Source organism: Puma concolor, chromosome A2, assembly GCF_028749965.1.
Source record: "Puma concolor isolate L17-30 chromosome A2, mPumCon1.1.hap2, whole genome shotgun sequence".
NCBI classification, from domain to species: Eukaryota; Metazoa; Chordata; class Mammalia; order Carnivora; family Felidae; genus Puma; species Puma concolor.
The window spans coordinates 34,781,286-34,789,263 of NC_141668.1; positions in this window are offsets into that span (position 1 = coordinate 34,781,286).

Genomic DNA, 7,978 nt, shown 5'->3' on the forward strand with positions numbered 1-7,978 from the left:
TCATATATAAATTAAAAAAATAAATAAATAAATAAATAAAAAGAAAAAAAAACAACTGAGAACAAACTGAGGGTTGATGGTGGGTGGGAGCGAGGAGAGGGTGGGTGATGGGTATTGAGGAGGGCACCTTTTGGGATGAGCACTGGGTGTTGTATGGAAACCAATTTGACAATAAATTTCACATATTGAAAAAAAAAAGAAATGCTCTAATGGAAGAAAAAAAAAAAAAAAAAAAAGAAGTTAACCTTTTCCAGAGTCCAAAGGGAAAAGCACAGTAAAGGCAAAATCTCTCTGCCTGTTTCCCTTGAATTCTATTCTAGCTTCCTTTTTGGCTCCCCTGCCCTCACATTACTCCTGTTTACCTGTGCTTCCACTGTCTTTTTAAGGAGATCCCTGAGTCACCCTCAGGCATTAACCTGGTGCCAGGGTCAGCCTCTCTCTCTCTCTCCAGTCCTCAGTTCCTGACGTCTGAATCAGCTGGTTCAGGTCCAGACCGTCACAAATTTCAATGTGCTTATAACTCACTCAGAATCTTGTGAAAAGGCAGCTTCTAATTCATGAAGTCTTGGGGGGGGGGTTTGAAAGTTTGTAACAAGTCCCTGCTGATGCTCTCACACGGTTGACCTGCCACCACGGTTTGAATAGGGAAGTTCTTGTAACACAGTAGGGAAGGGTTCATGAGGACAAACAGGGAAGGCAGATGACACGATTAAATTCCAAGACACATCATGCGGATTTGGCACTTAAAGTGGAGTGGGCGCTGGGCTTGGGCCCTGCACACCACGTCCCCTTTGTGACCTCGTCTGTGCGCTGCAGGCTTCAGGGCTGCTTTATGATTTTAGTGGGCTACAGACATGTTTGCCTTTGTGGATTCCTTCTTCCATAAAAAAAAAAAAAAAAAAGTTAAAAATTATATTTTATGATTGTGCTGGTACAAAGATGAATTAATCCAGGCTGAATTCATTATTGTATATAGTAATCTATATATATTTTCTTATTTTTAAAGAAATGAAAATCAAAACTTTTCTGTGGGGCCCTGAAAGTATCATGGGCCTTAAGCACTGTGCCTACTATGTCTAACAAAGAAGCCAACCCCGGTGGGCCTGCCTGACAGACATCTGCCATGAGAAAAGTACTTCTTAGAGACAGAGCCGTTTAAATGTTAAGGGATAAAAATATTTTCTAACTGTCTTAAATTTGCAAAGCATCACCTTTCTGTGGCACTACATTAATATTCAGGACAAGAATTAATTCAATTTGTTCATTCCCCTCCCTGCTGCTTTCCAGATTGTGCTCATTTGGATTTGTCAGGAATTAAAGAAAAGGATATAATATTTTAATGGCTATGGCCTTAATTACAAAAAGAGGAGCTTTGAGACTCTTACTCCAGGAAGAACTTGATTACATTTTTAGTCAAGGGCCTGTAGTTCCGCTCTGTCTCCACCTACAGGTATTTTGTTCTTACAGTTCTGAAAATACATAAAACAGAGGCAATGGGAGCCACTCTGGTTGAAGCGGGAGGCCTGGGGCCCTGCCAGCACATCTTCTCCTCCATCCCTCCTGGGGAGCCTACAGCTCTGCACGAGCCAGTTTAGAGCCCGACAACTGAATCCCCTCCCACCCCCACCCCCCACCTTACATATAAGGAAGCAGAGGGCCAGAGAGTGTGATTGTGTCCTCTGTTTTTTAAATCATAAACTTTGATGTGTTTCCAGGTGTTAGAACTAGCCTGCCTATTCTAGAATTAGAAAAGAACTAGCCTGCCTATTAGCTTGGAATACTTGGCCTTCCTTCCAGACTGAATAGTTAGTCACTTTGCTACTCTGAATGGTTTTGATCCCAGAACCACACCCTGATTTCCTGGAGAAAAAAAGAAAGGCCGGAATAGAATTGTCAAGGCAAACAATGTCCTACTACCCAGGAAGAGATAAAAATAGCACACAGGTACTTAGAACAACGTGGGTCAGGCCTGGTTCTAAACACTTGACACATGTTAACTCTACGTGATTTTACACGGCAGTGCTATGAGGCGAGTGCCATCTTGTCCATGTCCAAGGGAGATCTTCTGCATCTTGTACAGAGTCCCTGGCTTTTCAGATGGAGTTAGGCCATGGTCCCAGTCAGTCTGCCTCCAGAGTCTGTCTTTTAACCACTGTGCTATGGAGAGAGTCCTAAAAGTTCCCATCCCAGTATTGACATTTTCTGCTTTAGAAAACACTTATTTCCTTAATTTTTCATTTGGCTTTTCCATTTTCCAAGAATTGAGATTTTTTTTTTTTTTTTTGAGTGTGGGGGGGCACAAGTGAGTGAGGGGCAGAGAGAGAGAGAATCCCAGGAGGGGCAAAGAAAGAGAGGAGAAGGAGAGGGAGAGAGAGAGAGAGAGAGAGAGAGAGAGAGAGAGAGAGAGAGAGAAGTGGGGCTCATGCTTACCCTATGCAGGGTCCTTGCTCACCTGAAGCGGGGCTCGAGCTTACTAACCATGACATCATGACCTGAGCCGAAGTCAGATGCTTAACGACCAAGCCACCCACATGCCCTAGAATTGAGGAATTTTTAACATCCTTCCATGGCTAGTGATATTGCTCACCTATTAGCTCAAAATCCATCTACAGACAAGAACTTCAGATCATGATCTTATTCCTCAGTTTTGTGCTTATGGGAAGCAACTGTGATATAGAACAGTCTTGGGGGCTCAGGGAGAAGCTCCTGCCAGCTGCTGTGAGTTCAGAGAGTGAACCAAGGTAAAGCTGGGTCCTCAGAGCTCTTGCTGTCTGTCACCCCACAGCCTTCCCCACCCAGGTACACTTTCCATGCCTGGATGCTATGTCTGCATCTCAGCAGTTGGACCAATTAGTCAAGCCTCATCCCCGCCCAGGTAGCTGTGCAATACACAGAGCTCCTGTCACCACTGAGATTGACAGTTTCCTGGCTGGGAAGCAGTTGAGTGTTCAGAAAATAGTTTCTGGAGCCAGGCTGCTTAAATTCAATGCTCATCCTATTACTTACTAGCTTGGAGGTGTTGAATAAGTGATTTAATTCATCTGTGCCTCAGTTTTCTTATCAACACAATGGAAATAATTATAGTACCTACCATTTAGCTGTTGTGAAGAAATCAATGAGATAATACATGTAAAGCATGTAAAACAGTGCCTGCTTCATAGTAAATAACTAATAAATAAGAACATTTGTTACGATGAAATGGTTGGCAGCAGGAGAGAAGATAAAGTGACTTTGTATTGTCATTTGAACATATCTTAAGACTAAAATTCTCGAGGTATCCGTCACCACTCTAGTGGACCCCCCCTTCCATTCTATCGTCAAATGAACAGGATTTCTCAGACTCAGAATAAAAGTCCTGATCCACACATGTCCCTTACAGTCAGGTGGGGACAAAGCAGGGCCGAATATGCAACACAAACGTCCTGGGAGTTGTCAAACTCACTCATGCCCCATGAGGCCAACTCATCTATGTCTGTTAATCATAATAGTCTGGGTTATATTACCAAATCACCTCTGATTCACTGGTTTCACCTCTAACCAGTAGAAAACCTGTGTTCAACTCCATGAACACACACTCCTCCTTCTTGGCTTAGTTTATCCCTCATCTTAGCTTGTTGTTTTCGGTTCCTGACTTTGTCCTGTCTTGTCTGAGATTCTGTACCACTCCTAAACGATTTCCTTTCACATCTTGGCCTCCCTGTCTTACTTTCTTTTCTTGCAAACAATTTTTATTGTGGAAAATACCACACATAAAACGATACTGTGAACACTGTGCTATGCCTCTCAGTCCCATTCACAAATGAAAGACTTAGTCCTAGCTGCTAGGAGCTCGGCCAACAAGAAGTCCTCAGCTGTGAGCCTCCTGTGCAGATGGCCGTGGCTGAAGAGAGCTGCTTTGCTCACGGTCAAGACCTTTTCCCAAGGGTGGCTTATATCCAATGACTGATTGCTGTAGGTATACAAAAACCAGACCCACAGAAGGGCCATTCCAGCTTCAAAACTCTCTATGTGGTTGCTTGTGACCTTCACTGAGACCCAGTCTGGTCCTGCTTTCTTCAGTTCCCTTCCATAGGTGTGCTGATTCTAAGAACACTCCCAAATAAACCTCTTACATGGTAATCTCCCATCTCAGAGGCTGCTTTCCCGGGATCTCAACTTGTGACAGATGTACACAACATTCATATAGTTTAAAGAACAATAAAATAGGCGTTCATGTACCCTCCATCCAGCTAAAGATAAAGAATATTTTACCAGTACTTTGAAGCCCACTGTGTACCCCCTGCACTCTAACCCTAGGTAATTACCATCCTGATTCTGGGGGCAAAAATTAAGAAGAGCCGCAAAAACTTGACACAGAAGAGTTTCGAGAGCAAAGCTGGGCTGGGGTGAGTTGTGAATGGACAAGTGTCATTGAACAATATTGCTAACTGCAGGCAGGTGGGAGAACTTGGAAGCCTACCTCTGTGTGGATGCTGGGGCAGTGGAAGTTGGCAAGTGAGGAGAGCTAATTCACACTCAGAAGGGAACTCATTTGGGAGAGGAGCTGGAGGTCAAAATCAGGAGACCTGAGGCAAGGTGCTGAGGGTGGGACTTTGCATAGATTGGATGTCTCCTCCATCCTCTTCCTATCCACGTAAACATGTTTAATTAATCACAGCAGCATCTACACATCCTTGAAAAACAGTGATATAAAGAACATATAAACATACGTTTATAGTATACATCTGTCCTTAAGCAAGATTGTTTTGCGTCTGTCAATGCTTCCCAAACTTTTATGCAGAAGGAAATATATATTACTTTGAAATTTAAATTATATTTTTTACCCACCCCATAACTAGTGTTCCAGTAAAATTGCCATGTGGCTTCATTTACCTGCCTGTGCATTGCTACTGACCCTAAGGGTTATACACATACTGTGTGAGAAATAGAGGCATATGAATTAGGGGAACTCTTACCATTATTTAGGGCCTTCTGAGGAGGATTCTACAAACCACAAATTGGGATCACTGTGGGGTAATCAGATTAGGGAAATAATATATAAAATGAAACTATGCTAATGTGTCATTTTTCCCAGCTTATACTAATTTTCAAATTAATATTTCAAAAAGATTCTGAGTAATATAATGGCCAGGCCAAATCAGAAGGGGAGATGTTTAGGTGGATAGACTTTTATTTAAAGAATAAGCTTTTAATTTTAGAATAGTTTTAGATTTACAGAAAGATTACCAAGAAAGTACAGAGCTCCCACATACCCCATACCATGTTTCCCATGTTATTAACATCTTACATTATTACTATATGTGTGACAACTAATAAACCAACATTGATTTATTATTTTTAAGTAAAGTCTATGCTTTATTCAGATTTTCTGAAAAAAATTTTTTAAGAAAGAGAGAGTGAGAGAGTGTGTGTGTGTGGGGGGGGGCGTAAAGGGGGAGGGCAGAGGGAGAAAGAGAGAGACTCTTAGGCAGGTTCCATGCTCAGTGTGGAGCCCGCTGTGAAGCTTGATCCCATGACCCTCTGACCCATCCAGGTGCCCCTGGATTTCCTCAATTTTTATCTGATATTCTTTTTCTGTTCTAAGATCTCACCTTAGAACAACAAGTAAATTATGATTTACTCAATCCCTATCTTCCTACAAATCAAACCACTCAACAAACTGCACAGACTAATGGGACGAATCATTTCTAGGGTGGCAAAGTTCTATGATGATCCTCAGGAGCATTGTGATAAAGGCCAGAAAGGTGACTAACAGTTAATTGTGAGGAGAGTAGAACCTTTGGTGGAATAACGGACAGTTTCATTACAGTGATGTTTCCTTTGAAAGTTTTGGCTTTCTATTAAATAGTTGATATCAAAATGAAGAGCGTTACTAATTCAAGAAGGGAATCTATCCTTGAGGAAGAACATGAAGAACAAAAGCTTTTCAGAGACTTTCTACATGTGTAAAAATCTGTATGTATCTGTCCTAAAGCATTCTGTTATATACTATGACCTTCAAAGACCTTTGAAGACTCTTGGCTATGGTAAATGACTCACACTGCCTGGATTCAGATATTTGGCTCCATCATCTATTTGGGGCAAGTTCCTTAATCTCTGTGAGACTTAGTTTATTCATCTGTAAGATGGGATAATAAGAGTAGGCTAAAATACAAAATTGTCCTTCTTATAGGTTATGAACAGTCAATTATCAGCAATTTCCTACATTAAATCTGACAATTTCTACTTCAACAGGTTCTTGAGAGGATTACTTGAGATAATGACAGGCTTAGAACATACTTGGGACTCAGTGGAGACTCAATATACACCAGCCATGATTAACATATACTATTTTCTTCTTCTCTGCAAGTTTTGAATATGTAACATGACAATTTAGAAAAACTATGCTCATCATGATTAAACACATGGATGGTAGGCCCACTTCTTGCTATAGTCAAATATACAATGAGCTTAACTTAGTCCTGCCTGAAGTCAAGGGAGCAGATCAAATCAGGGCCTGGAAATGAGAGACAGTGGCACAGTGCTTCATGGCACGATTTGAGGAGCACTAAAAGATTTCTCTCACCCAAAACATTTCCCGGCATATCCTGACCATCTGAACATCTTCAACATTTGTTCTTTTATACTTAGCATTGCATCTGCTAGTGTCCACTTAAGCAATCCAGATAGCTTACTTATATAAACGTATGCACATAACAAGACACTGTGGGGAGAAATTCACCACAGAACAGATTGGGTGAGGTGAAGATGAGCAGTGTAAAGACCCCAAGTCAAAGTTTTCACTTGTGAAGACTGCATCAAGACAGCTTTGGGCAAGGCTATTCTCAAGAGGTCCTCCATCTTATGGTACTTTGAATTTGTTGTATAAATACATTTTGTGGAATAGGAAGGAAGAAAGAAGAAATGACAAACTGGTTTACATGCTTCTCTGGCTCCTACATGCCGTTGTTCACTTCCGGAAGTGAGAACAGAGGACAGCTTTCCTCTTCTCTCCTCCCCTTTCCTTTCAGTTTTCTCTAGCAAGAATATTCCTATTATTTTAACCTTAGTATTTCTCTTTTCCCTCTTTCTCCACCTTCCTACTAATTATTATGTATTGGTTCACGCATGACATTTTTGGTATAATTAAGTACCTAAATTATTCCTTAGAAGTAAAGTGAAGTAAGAACAAAGAAGAAAAAGCACATCTAATTAGGCAAAGAGCAAGCTGGAGTGGTCTGGAGAAGGAGCGCGTTCTCAGAGCGCCATTTGAGGTCATTTTTCTTCCTCTCCCCACTTACTTCTGCCTAAGCACTGCTTCCCTACTGAAATAGGAGTTTACTAACTACTTTATAACGTGTAGCCAATACCACACTACTGGTCTTTTCTTCTTATACATATGACTTTTCTTTGCAACACGGGCCCCGGCTACCAGCTGCAAGTGCGTCAAGTTAGGTAACAGGCTCCTGGAGTCCTGTGTCCTCAAGCAGATAAAGCTTCCTCAGACACCATGAAGTCCTGTGCTCTGCCACTTGGCAGCTGTGTGACCTTGGGCAAGTTACTTAATGTCCTTGTACCTCAGTTTTCCTTATGCATATGTTAAATCGGGGTAATAAAGGACCTCCTTTATGGGGGATTTTAATGAGAAAATAACTGTCAAGCACTCAATAAATGTTAACAATGACTGGGATGATTATGATAATGATGATGATGAAGGAAATATTCACAGGGCCACTTACACAAATTTTCAACTATATGTCTTAATTTGTCTGGTTCCCCAGAGTGTCAGTGGAAAGAATTTGCTTCATGGCCATATTTGGTGTTCAGTCATATAGAGAAATATTTGATGTATTCACAGGAGGATGGGTTTAGGGAAGCCAGATTAAAGGAAGGGCAATGGGCCATCTGAAATAAAATTCCTCATCAAGAAGTAGAGAGTCTGTTACATTTAGAGTACTTAGGTCAAAGTCCAAGTTAGAAGGTAGAAAGAGGTTCCAAA